Genomic DNA, 17,095 nt, shown 5'->3' on the forward strand with positions numbered 1-17,095 from the left:
CACAGCATGGACCAGCAGCGGGGTCATGGCCCAGGAGAGGCACATCATGGACCAGCAGCGGGGTCATGGCCCAGGAGCAGCACAGAATGGACCAGCAGCGGGGTCATGGCCGAGGAGCGGCACAGCATGGACCAGCAGCGGGTTCATGGCCCAGGAGTGGCACATCATGGACCAGCAGCGGGGGCATGGCCCAGGAGAGGCACAGCATGGACCAGCAGTGGGGTCATGGCCCAGGAGCTGCACAGCATGGGCCACCAGCGGGGTCATGGCCCAGCAGCAGCACCGCATGGACCAGCAGCGGGGTCATGGCCTAGGAGCAGCACAGCATGGACCAGCAGCGGGGTCATGGCCCAGGAGCGGCACAGCGAGGACCAGCAGCGGGGTCATGGCCCAGGAGCGGCACAGCGAGGACCAGCTGCGGGGTCATGGCCCAGTAGTGGCACAGCATGGACCAGCAGTGGGGTCATGGCCCAGGAGCGGCACAGCATGGACCAGCAGCGGGGTCATGGCCCAGGAGCGGCACAGCGAGGACCAGCAGCGGGGTCATGGCCCAGGAGTGGCACAGCATGGACCAGCAGCGGGGTCATGGCCCAGGAGCGGCACAGCATGGACCAGCAGCGGGGTCATGGCCCAGGAGCAGCACAGCATGGGCCAGCAGCGGGATCATGGCCCAGGAGCAGCACAGCATGGACCACCAGCGGGGTCATGGGCCAGGAGTGGCACAGCTTGGACCAGCAGCGGGGTCATGGCCCAGCAGCAGCACAGCATGGACCAGCAGCGAGGTCATGGCCCAGGAGTGGCACAGCGAGGACCAGCAGCGGGGTCATGACCCAGGAGCAGCACAGCGAGGACCAGCAGCGGGGTCATGGCCCAGGAGGGGCACAGCATGAACCAGCAGCGGGGTCATGGCCCAGGAGCAGCACAGCGAGGACCAGCAGCGGGGTCATGGCCCAGGAGCGGCACAGCATGGAGCAGCAGCGGGGTCATGGCCCAGGAGCAGCACAGCATGAACCAGCAGCGGGGTCATGGCCCAGGAGGGGCACAGCATGAACCAGCAGCGGGGTCATGGCCCAGGAGCAGCACTGCATGGAGCAGCAGCGGGGTCATGGCCCAGGAGCAGCACAGCATGGACCAGCAGCGGGGTCATGGCCCAGGAGCGGCACAGCATGGACCAGCAGCGGGGTCATGGCCCAGGAGCAGCATAGCATGGACCAGCAGCGGCGTCATGGCCCAGGAGCAGCACAGCATGGACCAGCAGCCGGGTCATGGCCCAGTAGCAGCACAGCATGGACCAGCAGCGGGGTCATGGCCCAGGAGCAGCATAGCATGGACCAGCAGCGGCGTCATGGCCCAGGAGCAGCACAGCATGGACCAGCAGCGGAGTCATGGCCCAGGAGTGGCACAGCGAGGACCAGCAGCTGGGTCATGGCGCAGGAGTGGCACAGCGAGGACCAGCAGTGGGGTCATGGCCCAGGAGTGGCACAGCATGGACCAGCAGTGGGGTCGTGGCGCAGGAGTGGCACAGCATGGACCAGCAGCGGGGTCATGGCCCAGGTGCAACTCAGCATGGACCAGCAGCGTGGTCATGGCCCAGGAGCAGCACAGCATGGACCAGCAGCGGGGTCATGGCCCAGGAGCGGCACAGCATGGACCAGCAGCGGGGTCATGGTCCAGGAGCGGCACAGCATGGAGCAGCAGCGGGGTCATGGCCCAGGAGCAGCACAGCATGAACCAGCAGCGGGGTCATGGCCCAGGAGGGGCACAGCATGAACCAGCAGCGGGGTCATGGCCCAGGAGCAGCACTGCATGGAGCAGCAGCAGGGTCATGGCCCAGGAGCAGCACAGCATGAACCAGCAGCGGGGTCATGGCCCAGGAGTGGCACAGCATGAACCAGCAGCGGGGTCATGGCCCAGGAGCAGCACAGCATGGAGCAGCAGCGGGGTGATGGCTCAGGAGCAGCACAGCATGAACCAGCAGTGGGGTCATGGCCCAGGAGCAGCACAGCGAGGACCAGCAGCGGGGTCATGGCCCAGGAGCAGCTCAGCGAGGCACAGCAGCGGGGTCATGGCCCAGGAGCTGCACAGCATGGACCAGCAGCGGGGTCATGGCGCAGGAGTGGCACAGCGAGGACCAGCAGTGGGGTCGTGGCCCAGGAGTGGCACAGCATGGACCAGCAGTGGGGTCGTGGCCCGGGAGTGGCACAGCATGGACCAGCAGCGGGGTCATGGCCCGGGAGTGGCACAGCATGGACCAGCAGCGGGGTCATGGCCCAGGAGTAGCACAGCATGGACCAGCAGCGGGGTCATGGCCCAGGAGCAGCACAGCATGGACCAGCAGCGGGGTCATGGCCCAGGAGCAGCACAGCATGGAGCAGCAGCGGGGTCATGGCCCAGGAGCAGCACAGCATGGACCAGCAGCGGGGTCATGGCCCAGTAGCAGCACAGCATGGACCAGCAGCGGGGTCATGGCCCAGGAGAGGCACATCATGGACCATTAGCGGGGTCATGGCCGAGGAGCGGCACAGCATGGTCCAGCAGCGGGTTCATGGCCCAGGAGTGGCACATCATGGACCAGCAGCGGGGTCATGGCCCAGGAGAGGCACAGCATGGACCAGCAGTGGGGTCATGGCCCAGGAGCTGCACAGCATGGGCCACCAGCGGGGTCATGGCCCAGGAGCAGCACCGCATGGACCAGCAGCGGGGTCATGGCCTAGGAGCAGCACAGCATGGACCAGCAGCGGGGTCATGGCCCAGGAGCGGCACAGCGAGGACCAGCAGCGGGGTCATGGCCCAGGAGCGGCACAGCGAGGACCAGCAGCGGGGTCATGGCCCAGGAGTGGCACAGCATGGACCAGCAGCGGGGTTCATGGCCCAGGAGCAGCACAGCATGGGCCAGCAGCGGGATCATGGCCCAGGAGCAGCACAGCATGGACCACCAGCGGGGTCATGGGCCAGGAGTGGCACAGCATGGACCAGCAGCGGGGTCATGGCCCAGCAGCAGCACAGCATGGACCAGCAGCGAGGTCATGGCCCAGGAGTGGCACAGCGAGGACCAGCAGCGGGGTCATGACCCAGGAGCAGCACAGCGAGGACCAGCAGCGGGGTCATGGCCCAGGAGCAGCACAGCATGGACCAGCAGCGGGGTCATGGCCCAGGAGCGGCACAGCATGGACCAGCAGCGGGGTCATGGCCCAGGAGCGGCACAGCATGGACCAGCAGCGGGGTCATGGCCCAGGATCGGCACAGCATGGACCAGCAGCGTGGTCATGGCCCAGGAGCGGCACAGCATGGACGAGCAGCGGGATCATGGCCCAGGAGCAGCACAGCATGGACCAGCAGCGGGGTCATGGCCCAGTAGCAGCACAGCATGGACCAGCAGCGGGGTCATGGCCCAGGAGAGGCACATCATGGACCAGCAGCGGGGTCATGGCCCAGGAGCAGCACAGAATGGACCAGCAGCGGGGTCATGGCCGAGGAGCGGCACAGCATGGACCAGCAGCGGGTTCATGGCCCAGGAGTGGCACATCATGGACCAGCAGCGGGGGCATGGCCCAGGAGAGGCACAGCATGGACCAGCAGCTGGGTCATGGCGCAGGAGTGGCACAGCGAGGACCAGCAGTGGGGTCATGGCCCAGGAGTGGCACAGCATGGACCAGCAGTGGGGTCGTGGCGCAGGAGTGGCACAGCATGGACCAGCAGCGGGGTCATGGCCCAGGTGCAGCTCAGCATGGACCAGCAGCGTGGTCATGGCCCAGGAGCAGCACAGCATGGACCAGCAGCGGGGTCATGGCCCAGCAGCGGCACAGCATGGACCAGCAGCGGAGTCATGGCCCAGGAGCGGCACAGCGAGGACCAGCAGCTGGGTCATGGCGCAGGAGTGGCACAGCGAGGACCAGCAGTGGGGTCATGGCCCAGGAGTGGCACAGCATGGACCAGCAGTGGGGTCGTGGCGCAGGAGTGGCACAGCATGGACCAGCAGCGGGGTCATGGCCCAGGTGCAGCTCAGCATGGACCAGAAGCGTGGTCATGGCCCAGGAGCAGCACAGCATGGACCAGCAGCGGGGTCATGGCCCAGGAGCGGCACAGCATGGACCAGCAGCGGGGTCATGGTCCAGGAGCGGCACAGCATGGAGTAGCAGCGGGGTCATGGCCCAGGAGCAGCACAGCATGAACCAGCAGCGGGGTCATGGCCCAGGAGGGGCACAGCATGAACCAGCAGCGGGGTCATGGCCCAGGAGCAGCACTGCATGGAGCAGCAGCGGGGTCATGGCCCAGGAGCAGCACAGCATGGACCAGCAGCGGGGTCATGGCCCAGGAGCGGCACAGCATGGACCAGCAGCGGGGTCATGGCCCAGGAGCAGCATAGCATGGACCAGCAGCGGCGTCATGGCCCAGGAGCAGCACAGCATGGACCAGCAGCGGGGTCATGGCCCAGGAGCAGCACAGCATGGACCAGCAGCCGGGTCATGGCCCAGTAGCAGCACAGCATGGACCAGCAGCGGGGTCATGGCCCAGGAGAGGCACATCATGGACCAGCAGCGGGGTCATGGCCCAGGTGCCGCACAGAATGGACCAGCAGCGGGGTCATGGACGAGGAGTGGCACAGCATGGACCAGCAGCGGGTTCATGGCCCAGGAGTGGCACATCATGGACCAGCAGCGCGATCATGGCCCAGGAGAGGCACAGCATGGACCAGCAGGGGGGTCATGGCCCAGGAGCTGCACAGCATGGACCACCAGCGGTGTCATGGCCCAGGAGCAGCACAGCATGGACCAGCAGCGGGGTCTTGGCCCAGGAGCGGCACAGCATGGACCAGCAGCGGGGTCATGGCCCAGGAGAGGCACAGCATGGAGCAGCAGCGGGGTCATGGCCCAGGAGTGGCACAGCATGGACCAGCAGCGGGGTCATGGCCCAGGAGCAGCACAGCGAGGACCAGCAGTGGGGTCATGGTCCAGGAGCTGCACAGCGAGGACCAGCAGCGGGGTCATGGCCCAGGAGCAGCACAGCGAGGACCAGCAGCGGGGTCATGGCCCAGGAGCAGCACAGCGAGGACCAGCAGCGGGGTCATGGCCCAGGAGCAGCACAGCATGGACCAGCAGTGGGGTCATGGCCCAGGAGTGGCACAGCATGGACCAGCAGCGGGGTCATGGCCCAGGAGCGGCACAGCATGGACCAGCAGCGGGGTCATGGCCCAGGAGCAGCACAGCATGGACCAGCAGCGGGGTCATGGCCCAGGAGTGGCACAGCATGGACCAGCAGCGGGGTCATGGCCCAGGAGCAGCACAGCATGGACCAACAGCGGGGTCATGGCCCAGGAGCGGCACAGCATGGACCAGCAGCGGGGTCATGGCCCAGGAGCGGCACAGCATGGAGCAGCAGCGCGGTCATGGTCCAGGAGCAGCACAGCATGAACCAGCAGCGGGGTCATGGCCCAGGAGCGGCACAGCATGAACCAGCAGCGGGGTCATGGCCCAGGAGCAGCACAGCATGGACCAGCAGTGGGGTCATGGCCCAGGAGTGGCACAGCATGGACCAGCAGCGGGGTCATGGCCCAGGAGCGGCACAGCATGGACCAGCAGCGGGGTCATGGCCCAGGAGCAGCACAGCATGGACCAGCAGCGGGGTCATGGCCCAGGAGTGGCACAGCATGGACCAGCAGCGGGGTCATGGCCCAGGAGCAGCACAGCATGGACCAACAGCGGGGTCATGGCCCAGGAGCGGCACAGCATGGACCAGCAGCGGGGTCATGGCCCAGGAGCGGCACAGCATGGAGCAGCAGCGCGGTCATGGTCCAGGAGCAGCACAGCATGAACCAGCAGCGGGGTCATGGCCCAGGAGCGGCACAGCATGAACCAGCAGCGGGGTCATGGCCCAGGAGCAGCACAGCATGGAGCAGCAGCGGGGTCATGGCTCAGGAGCAGCACAGCATGAACCAGCAGTGGGGTCATGGCCCAGGAGCAGCACAGCGAGGACCAGCAGCGGGGTCATGGCCCAGGAGCAGCTCAGCGAGGCACAGCAGCGGGGTCATGGCCCAAGAGCTGCACAGCATGGACCAGCAGCGGGGTCATGGCGCAGGAGTGGCACAGCGAGGACCAGCAGTGGGGTCATGGCCCAGGAGTGGCACAGCATGGACCAGCAGTGGGGTCGTGGCCCGGGAGTGGCACAGCATGGACCAGCAGCGGGGTCATGGCCCGGGAGTGGCACAGCATGGACCAGCAGCGGGGTCATGGCCCAGGAGTAGCACAGCATGGACCAGCAACGGGGTCATGGCCCAGGAGCAGCACAGCATGGACCAGCAGCGGGGTCATGGCCCAGGAGCAGCACAGCATGGATCAGCAGCGGGGTCATGGCCCAGGAGCAGCACAGCATGGACCAGCAGCGGGGTCATGGCCCAGTAGCAGCACAGCATGGACCAGCAGCGGGGTCATGGCCCAGGATAGGCACAGCATGGACCAGCAGCGGGGTCATGGCCCAGGAGCGGCACAGCATGGACCAGCAGCGGGGTCATGGCCCAGGAGCAGCACAGCATGGACCAGCAGCGGGGTCATGGCCCAGGAGTGGCACAGCATGGACCAGCAGTGGGGTCATGGCCCAGGAGCAGCACAGCATGGACCAACAGCGGGGTCATGGCCCAGGAGCGGCACAGCATGGACCAGCAGCGGGGTCATGGCCCAGGAGCAGCACAGCATGGACCAGCAGCGGGGTCATGGCCCAGGAGCGGCACAGCATGGACCAGCAGCGGGGTCATGGCCCAGGAGCAGCATAGCATGGACCAGCAGCGGCGTCATGGCCCAGGAGCAGCACAGCATGGACCAGCAGCGGAGTCATGGCCCAGGAGCGGCACAGCGAGGACCAGCAGCTGGGTCATGGCGCAGGAGTGGCACAGCGAGGACCAGCAGTGGGGTCATGGCCCAGGAGTGGCACAGCATGGACCAGCAGTGGGGTCGTGGCGCAGGAGTGGCACAGCATGGACCAGCAGCGGGGTCATGGCCCAGGTGCAGCTCAGCATGGACCAGCAGCGTGGTCATGGCCCAGGAGCAGCACAGCATGGACCAGCAGCGGGGTCATGGCCCAGGAGCGGCACAGCATGGACCAGCAGCGGGGTCATGGTCCAGGAGCGGCACAGCATGGAGCAGCAGCGGGGTCATGGCCCAGGAGCAGCACAGCATGAACCAGCAGCGGGGTCATGGCCCAGGAGGGGCACAGCATGAACCAGCAGCGGGGTCATGGCCCAGGAGCAGCACTGCATGGAGCAGCAGCGGGGTCATGGCCCAGGAGCAGCACAGCATGGACCAGCAGCGGGGTCATGGCCCAGGAGCGGCACAGCATGGACCAGCAGCGGGGTCATGGCCCAGGAGCAGCATAGCATGGACCAGCAGCGGCGTCATGGCCCAGGAGCAGCACAGCATGGACCAGCAGCGGGGTCATGGCCCAGGAGCAGCACAGCATGGACCAGCAGCCGGGTCATGGCCCAGTAGCAGCACAGCATGGACCAGCAGCGGGGTCATGGCCCAGGAGAGGCACATCATGGACCAGCAGCGGGGTCATGGCCCAGGAGCCGCACAGAATGGACCAGCAGCGGGGTCATGGACGAGGAGTGGCACAGCATGGACCAGCAGCGGGTTCATGGCCCAGGAGTGGCGCATCATGGACCAGCAGCGCGGTCATGGCCCAGGAGAGGCACAGCATGGACCAGCAGGGGGTTCATGGCCCAGGAGCTGCACAGCATGGACCACCAGCGGTGTCATGGCCCAGGAGCAGCACAGCATGGACCAGCAGCGGGGTCTTGGCCCAGGAGCGGCACAGCATGGACTAGCAGCGGGGTCATGGCCCAGGAGAGGCACAGCATGGAGCAGCAGCGGGGTCATGGCCCAGGAGTGGCACAGCATGGACCAGCAGCGGGGTCATGGCCCAGGAGCAGCACAGCGAGGACCAGCAGTGGGGTCATGGTCCAGGAGCTGCACAGCGAGGACCAGCAGCGGGGTCATGGCCCAGGAGCAGCACAGCGAGGACCAGCAGCGGGGTCATGGCCCAGGAGCAGCACAGCGAGGACCAGCAGCGGGGTCATGGCCCAGGAGCAGCACAGCATGGACCAGCAGTGGGGTCATGGCCCAGGAGTGGCACAGCATGGACCAGCAGCGGGGTCATGGCCCAGGAGCGGCACAGCATGGACCAGCAGCGGGGTCATGGCCCAGGAGCAGCACAGCATGGACCAGCAGCGGGGTCATGGCCCAGGAGTGGCACAGCATGGACCAGCAGCGGGGTCATGGCCCAGGAGCAGCACAGCATGGACCAACAGCGGGGTCATGGCCCAGGAGCGGCACAGCATGGACCAGCAGCGGGGTCATGGCCCAGGAGCGGCACAGCATGGAGCAGCAGCGCGGTCATGGTCCAGGAGCAGCACAGCATGAACCAGCAGCGGGGTCATGGCCCAGGAGCGGCACAGCATGAACCAGCAGCGGGGTCATGGCCCAGGAGCAGCACAGCATGGAGCAGCAGCGGGGTCATGGCTCAGGAGCAGCACAGCATGAACCAGCAGTGGGGTCATGGCCCAGGAGCAGCACAGCGAGGACCAGCAGCGGGGTCATGGCCCAGGAGCAGCTCAGCGAGGCACAGCAGCGGGGTCATGGCCCAGGAGCTGCACAGCATGGACCAGCAGCGGGGTCATGGCGCAGGAGTGGCACAGCGAGGACCAGCAGTGGGGTCATGGCCCAGGAGTGGCACAGCATGGACCAGCAGTGGGGTCGTGGCCCGGGAGTGGCACAGCATGGACCAGCAGCGGGGTCATGGCCCGGGAGTGGCACAGCATGGACCAGCAGCGGGGTCATGGCCCAGGAGTAGCACAGCATGGACCAGCAACGGGGTCATGGCCCAGGAGCAGCACAGCATGGACCAGCAGCGGGGTCATGGCCCAGGAGCAGCACAGCATGGAGCAGCAGCGGGGTCATGGCCCAGGAGCAGCACAGCATGGACCAGCAGCGGGGTCATGGCCCAGTAGCAGCACAGCATGGACCAGCAGCGGGGTCATGGCCCAGGAGAGGCACAGCATGGACCAGCAGCGGGGTCATGGCCCAGGAGCGGCACAGCATGGACCAGCAGCGGGGTCATGGCCCAGGAGCAGCACAGCATGGACCAGCAGCGGGGTCATGGCCCAGGAGTGGCACAGCATGGACCAGCAGTGGGGTCATGGCCCAGGAGCAGCACAGCATGGACCAACAGCGGGGTCATGGCCCAGGAGCGGCACAGCATGGACCAGCAGCGGGGTCATGGCCCAGGAGCGGCACAGCATGGAGCAGCAGCGCGGTCATGGTCCAGGAGCAGCACAGCATGAACCAGCAGCGGGGTCATGGCCCAGGAGTGGCACAGCATGAACCAGCAGCGGGGTCATGGCCCAGGAGCAGCACAGCATGGAGCAGCAGCGGGGTGATGGCTCAGGAGCAGCACAGCATGAACCAGCAGTGGGGTCATGGCCCAGGAGCAGCACAGCGAGGACCAGCAGCGGGGTCATGGCCCAGGAGCAGCTCAGCGAGGCACAGCAGCGGGGTCATGGCCCAGGAGCTGCACAGCATGGACCAGCAGCGGGGTCATGGCGCAGGAGTGGCACAGCGAGGACCAGCAGTGGGGTCGTGGCCCAGGAGTGGCACAGCATGGACCAGCAGTGGGGTCGTGGCCCGGGAGTGGCACAGCATGGACCAGCAGCGGGGTCATGGCCCGGGAGTGGCACAGCATGGACCAGCAGCGGGGTCATGGCCCAGGAGTAGCACAGCATGGACCAGCAGCGGGGTCATGGCCCAGGAGCAGCACAGCATGGACCAGCAGCGGGGTCATGGCCCAGGAGCAGCACAGCATGGAGCAGCAGCGGGGTCATGGCCCAGGAGCAGCACAGCATGGACCAGCAGCGGGGTCATGGCCCAGTAGCAGCACAGCATGGACCAGCAGCGGGGTCATGGCCCAGGAGAGGCACATCATGGACCAGCAGCGGGGTCATGGCCGAGGAGCGGCACAGCATGGACCAGCAGCGGGTTCATGGCCCAGGAGCGGCACATCATGGACCAGCAGCGGGGTCATGGCCCAGGAGAGGCACAGCATGGACCAGCAGTGGGGTCATGGCCCAGGAGCTGCACAGCATGGGCCACCAGCGGGGTCATGGCCCAGGAGCAGCACCGCATGGACCAGCAGCGGGGTCATGGCCTAGGAGCAGCACAGCATGGACCAGCAGCGGGGTCATGGCCCAGGAGCGGCACAGCGAGGACCAGCAGCGGGGTCATGGCCCAGGAGCGGCACAGCGAGGACCAGCAGCGGGGTCATGGCCCAGGAGTGGCACAGCATGGACCAGCAGCGGGGTTCATGGCCCAGGAGCAGCACAGCATGGGCCAGCAGCGGGATCATGGCCCAGGAGCAGCACAGCATGGACCACCAGCGGGGTCATGGGCCAGGAGTGGCACAGCATGGACCAGCAGCGGGGTCATGGCCCAGCAGCAGCACAGCATGGACCAGCAGCGAGGTCATGGCCCAGGAGTGGCACAGCGAGGACCAGCAGCGGGGTCATGACCCAGGAGCAGCACAGCGAGGACCAGCAGCGGGGTCATGGCCCAGGAGCAGCACAGCATGGACCAGCAGCGGGGTCATGGCCCAGGAGCGGCACAGCATGGACCAGCAGCGGGGTCATGGCCCAGGAGCGGCACAGCATGGACCAGCAGCGGGGTCATGGCCCAGGATCGGCACAGCATGGACCAGCAGCGTGGTCATGGCCCAGGAGCGGCACAGCATGGACGAGCAGCGGGATCATGGCCCAGGAGCAGCACAGCATGGACCAGCAGCGGGGTCATGGCCCAGTAGCAGCACAGCATGGACCAGCAGCGGGGTCATGGCCCAGGAGAGGCACATCATGGACCAGCAGCGGGGTCATGGCCCAGGAGCAGCACAGAATGGACCAGCAGCGGGGTCATGGCCGAGGAGCGGCACAGCATGGACCAGCAGCGGGTTCATGGCCCAGGAGTGGCACATCATGGACCAGCAGCGGGGGCATGGCCCAGGAGAGGCACAGCATGGACCAGCAGTGGGGTCATGGCCCAGGAGCTGCACAGCATGGGCCACCAGCGGGGTCATGGCCCAGCAGCAGCACCGCATGGACCAGCAGCGGGGTCATGGGCTAGGAGCAGCACAGCATGGACCAGCAGCGGGGTCATGGCCCAGGAGCGGCACAGCGAGGACCAGCAGCGGGGTCATGGCCCAGGTCCGGCACAGCGAGGACCAGCTGCGGGGTCATGGCCCAGTAGTGGCACAGCATGGACCAGCAGTGGGGTCATGGCCCAGGAGCGGCACAGCATGGACCAGCAGCGGGGTCATGGCCCAGGAGCGGCACAGCGAGGACCAGCAGCGGGGTCATGGCCCAGGAGTGGCACAGCATGGACCAGCAGCGGGGTCATGGCCCAGGAGCGGCACAGCATGGACCAGCAGCGGGGTCATGGCCCAGGAGCAGCACAGCATGGGCCAGCAGCGGGATGATGGCCCAGGAGCAGCACAGCATGGACCACCAGCGGGGTCATGGGCCAGGAGTGGCACAGCTTGGACCAGCAGCGGGGTCATGGCCCAGCAGCAGCACAGCATGGACCAGCAGCGAGGTCATGGCCCAGGAGTGGCACAGCGAGGACCAGCAGCGGGGTCATGACCCAGGAGCAGCACAGCGAGGACCAGCAGCGGGGTCATGGCCCAGGAGGGGCACAGCATGAACCAGCAGCGGGGTCATGGCCCAGGAGCAGCACAGCGAGGACCAGCAGCGGGGTCATGGCCCAGGAGCGGCACAGCATGGAGCAGCAGCGGGGTCATGGCCCAGGAGCAGCACAGCATGAACCAGCAGCGGGGTCATGGCCCAGGAGGGGCACAGCATGAACCAGCAGCGGGGTCATGGCCCAGGAGCAGCACTGCATGGAGCAGCAGCGGGGTCATGGCCCAGGAGCAGCACAGCATGGACCAGCAGCGGGGTCATGGCCCAGGAGCGGCACAGCATGGACCAGCAGCGGGGTCATGGCCCAGGAGCAGCATAGCATGGACCAGCAGCGGCGTCATGGCCCAGGAGCAGCACAGCATGGACCAGCAGCCGGGTCATGGCCCAGTAGCAGCACAGCATGGACCAGCAGCGGGGTCATGGCCCAGGAGCAGCATAGCATGGACCAGCAGCGGCGTCATGGCCCAGGAGCAGCACAGCATGGACCAGCAGCGGAGTCATGGCCCAGGAGTGGCACAGCGAGGACCAGCAGCTGGGTCATGGCGCAGGAGTGGCACAGCGAGGACCAGCAGTGGGGTCATGGCCCAGGAGTGGCACAGCATGGACCAGCAGTGGGGTCGTGGCGCAGGAGTGGCACAGCATGGACCAGCAGCGGGGTCATGGCCCAGGTGCAGCTCAGCATGGACCAGCAGCGTGGTCATGGCCCAGGAGCAGCACAGCATGGACCAGCAGCGGGGTCATGGCCCAGGAGCGGCACAGCATGGACCAGCAGCGGGGTCATGGTCCAGGAGCGGCACAGCATGGAGCAGCAGCGGGGTCATGGCCCAGGAGCAGCACAGCATGAACCAGCAGCGGGGTCATGGCCCAGGAGGGGCACAGCATGAACCAGCAGCGGGGTCATGGCCCAGGAGCAGCACTGCATGGAGCAGCAGCAGGGTCATGGCCCAGGAGCAGCACAGCATGAACCAGCAGCGGGGTCATGGCCCAGGAGTGGCACAGCATGAACCAGCAGCGGGGTCATGGCCCAGGAGCAGCACAGCATGGAGCAGCAGCGGGGTGATGGCTCAGGAGCAGCACAGCATGAACCAGCAGTGGGGTCATGGCCCAGGAGCAGCACAGCGAGGACCAGCAGCGGGGTCATGGCCCAGGAGCAGCTCAGCGAGGCACAGCAGCGGGGTCATGGCCCAGGAGCTGCACAGCATGGACCAGCAGCGGGGTCATGGCGCAGGAGTGGCACAGCGAGGACCAGCAGTGGGGTCGTGGCCCAGGAGTGGCACAGCATGGACCAGCAGTGGGGTCGTGGCCCGGGAGTGGCACAGCATGGACCAGCAGCGGGGTCATGGCCCGGGAGTGGCACAGCATGGACCAGCAGCGGGGTCATGGCCCAGGAGTAGCACAGCATGGACCAGCAGCGGGGTCATGGCCCAGGAGCAGCACAGCATGGACCAGCAGCGGGGTCATGGCCCAGGAGCAGCACAGCATGGAGCAGCAGCGGGGTCATGGCCCAGGAGCAGCACAGCATGGACCAGCAGCGGGGTCATGGCCCAGTAGCAGCACAGCATGGACCAGCAGCGGGGTCATGGCCCAGGAGAGGCACATCATGGACCATTAGCGGGGTCATGGCCGAGGAGCGGCACAGCATGGTCCAGCAGCGGGTTCATGGCCCAGGAGTGGCACATCATGGACCAGCAGCGGGGTCATGGCCCAGGAGAGGCACAGCATGGACCAGCAGTGGGGTCATGGCCCAGGAGCTGCACAGCATGGGCCACCAGCGGGGTCATGGCCCAGGAGCAGCACCGCATGGACCAGCAGCGGGGTCATGGCCTAGGAGCAGCACAGCATGGACCAGCAGCGGGGTCATGGCCCAGGAGCGGCACAGCGAGGACCAGCATCGGGGTCATGGCCCAGGAGCGGCACAGCGAGGACCAGCAGCGGGGTCATGGCCCAGGAGTGGCACAGCATGGACCAGCAGCGGGGTTCATGGCCCAGGAGCAGCACAGCATGGGCCAGCAGCGGGATCATGGCCCAGGAGCAGCACAGCATGGACCACCAGCGGGGTCATGGGCCAGGAGTGGCACAGCATGGACCAGCAGCGGGGTCATGGCCCAGCAGCAGCACAGCATGGACCAGCAGCGAGGTCATGGCCCAGGAGTGGCACAGCGAGGACCAGCAGCGGGGTCATGACCCAGGAGCAGCACAGCGAGGACCAGCAGCGGGGTCATGGCACAGGAGCAGCACAGCATGGACCAGCAGCGGGGTCATGGCCCAGGAGCGGCACAGCATGGACCAGCAGCGGGGTCATGGCCCAGGAGCGGCACAGCATGGACCAGCAGCGGGGTCATGGCCCAGGATCGGCACAGCATGGACCAGCAGCGTGGTCATGGCCCAGGAGCGGCACAGCATGGACGAGCAGCGGGATCATGGCCCAGGAGCAGCACAGCATGGACCAGCAGCGGGGTCATGGCCCAGTAGCAGCACAGCATGGACCAGCAGCGGGGTCATGGCCCAGGAGAGGCACATCATGGACCAGCAGCGGGGTCATGGCCCAGGAGCAGCACAGAATGGACCAGCAGCGGGGTCATGGCCGAGGAGCGGCACAGCATGGACCAGCAGCGGGTTCATGGCCCAGGAGTGGCACATCATGGACCAGCAGCGGGGGCATGGCCCAGGAGAGGCACAGCATGGACCAGCAGTGGGGTCATGGCCCAGGAGCTGCACAGCATGGGCCACCAGCGGGGTCATGGCCCAGGAGCAGCACCGCATGGACCAGCAGCGGGGTCATGGCCTAGGAGCAGCACAGCATGGACCAGCAGCGGGGTCATGGCCCAGGAGCGGCACAGCGAGGACCAGCAGCGGGGTCATGGCCCAGGAGCGGCACAGCGAGGACCAGCAGCGGGGTCATGGCCCAGTAGTGGCACAGCATGGACCAGCAGTGGGGTCATGGCCCAGGAGCGGCACAGCATGGACCAGCAGCGGGGTCATGGCCCAGGAGCGGCACAGCGAGGACCAGCAGCGGGGTCATGGCCCAGGAGTGGCACAGCATGGACCAGCAGCGGGGTCATGGCCCAGGAGCGGCACAGCATGGACCAGCAGCGGGTTCATGGCCCAGGAGCAGCACAGCATGGGCCAGCAGCGGGATCATGGCCCAGGAGCAGCACAGCATGGACCACCAGCGGGGTCATGGGCCAGGAGTGGCACAGCATGGACCAGCAGCGGGGTCATGGCCCAGCAGCAGCACAGCATGGACCAGCAGCGAGGTCATGGCCCAGGAGTGGCACAGCGAGGACCAGCAGCGGGGTCATGACCCAGGAGCAGCACAGCGAGGACCAGCAGCGGGGTCATGGCCCAGGAGGGGCACAGCATGAACCAGCAGCGGGGTCATGGCCCAGGAGCAGCACAGCGAGGACCAGCAGCGGGGTCATGGCCCAGGAGCGGCACAGCATGGAGCAGCAGCGGGGTCATGGCCCAGGAGCAGCACAGCATGAACCAGCAGCGGGGTCATGGCCCAGGAGGGGCACAGCATGAACCAGCAGCGGGGTCATGGCCCAGGAGCAGCACTGCATGGAGCAGCAGCGGGGTCATGGCCCAGGAGCAGCACAGCATGGACCAGCAGCGGGGTCATGGCCCAGGAGCGGCACAGCATGGACCAGCAGCGGGGTCATGGCCCTGGAGCAGCATAGCATGGACCAGCAGCGGCGTCATGGCCCAGGAGCAGCACAGCATGGACCAGCAGCGGGGTCATGGCCCAGGAGCAGCACAGCATGGACCAGCAGCCGGGTCATGGCCCAGTAGCAGCACAGCATGGACCAGCAGCGGGGTCATGGCCCAGGAGCAGCATAGCATGGACCAGCAGCGGCGTCATGGCCCAGGAGCAGCACAGCATGGACCAGCAGCGGAGTCATGGCCCAGGAGTGGCACAGCGAGGACCAGCAGCTGGGTCATGGCGCAGGAGTGGCACAGCGAGGACCAGCAGTGGGGTCATGGCCCAGGAGTGGCACAGCATGGACTAGCAGTGGGGTCGTGGCGCAGGAGTGGCACAGCATGGACCAGCAGCGGGGTCATGGCCCAGGTGCAGCTCAGCATGGACCAGCAGCGTGGTCATGGCCCAGGAGCAGCACAGCATGGACCAGCAGCGGGGTCATGGCCCAGGAGCGGCACAGCATGGACCAGCAGCGGGGTCATGGTCCAGGAGCGGCACAGCATGGAGCAGCAGCGGGGTCATGGCCCAGGAGCAGCACAGCATGAACCAGCAGCGGGGTCATGGCCCAGGAGGGGCACAGCATGAACCAGCAGCGGGGTCATGGCCCAGGAGCAGCACTGCATGGAGCAGCAGCGGGGTCATGGCCCAGGAGCAGCACAGCATGGACCAGCAGCGGGGTCATGGCCCAGGAGCGGCACAGCATGGACCAGCAGCGGGGTCATGGCCCAGGAGCAGCATAGCATGGACCAGCAGCGGCGTCATGGCCCAGGAGCAGCACAGCATGGACCAGCAGCGGGGTCATGGCCCAGGAGCAGCACAGCATGGACCAGCAGCCGGGTCATGGCCCAGTAGCAGCACAGCATGGACCAGCAGCGGGGTCATGGCCCAGGAGAGGCACATCATGGACCAGCAGCGGGGTCATGGCCCAGGAGCAGCACAGAATGGACCAGCAGCGGGGTCATGGACGAGGAGTGGCACAGCATGGACCAGCAGCGGGTTCATGGCCCAGGAGTGGCACATCATGGACCAGCAGCGCGGTCATGGCCCAGGAGAGGCACAGCATGGACCAGCAGTGGGGTCATGGCCCAGGAGCTGCACAGCATGGACCACCAGCGGTGTCATGGCCCAGGAGCAGCACAGCATGGACCAGCAGCGGGGTCTTGGCCCAGGAGCGGCACAGCATGGACCAGCAGCGGGGTCATGGCCCAGGAGAGGCACAGCATGGAGCAGCAGCGGGGTCATGGCCCAGGAGTGGCACAGCATGGACCAGCAGCGGGGTCATGGCCCAGGAGCAGCACAGCGAGGACCAGCAGTGGGGTCATGGTCCAGGAGCAGCACTGCGAGGACCAGCAGCGGGGTCATGGCCCAGGAGCAGCACAGCGAGGACCAGCAGTGGGGTCATGGTCCAGGAGCAGCACTGCGAGGACCAGCAGCGGGGTCATGGCCCAGGAGCAGCACAGCATGGACCAACAGCGGGGTCATGGCCCAGGAGCGGCACAGCATGGACCAGCAGCGGGGTCATGGCCCAGGAGCGGCACAGCATGGAGCAGCAGCGCGGTCATGGTCCAGGAGCAGCACAGCATGAACCAGCAGCGGGGTCATGGCCCAGGAGTGGCACAGCATGAACCAGCAGCGGGGTCATGGCCCAGGAGCAGCACAGCATGGAG

This window comes from Pristiophorus japonicus, chromosome 4 (genome assembly GCF_044704955.1).
Source record: "Pristiophorus japonicus isolate sPriJap1 chromosome 4, sPriJap1.hap1, whole genome shotgun sequence".
Classification (NCBI taxonomy): Eukaryota; Metazoa; Chordata; class Chondrichthyes; family Pristiophoridae; genus Pristiophorus; species Pristiophorus japonicus.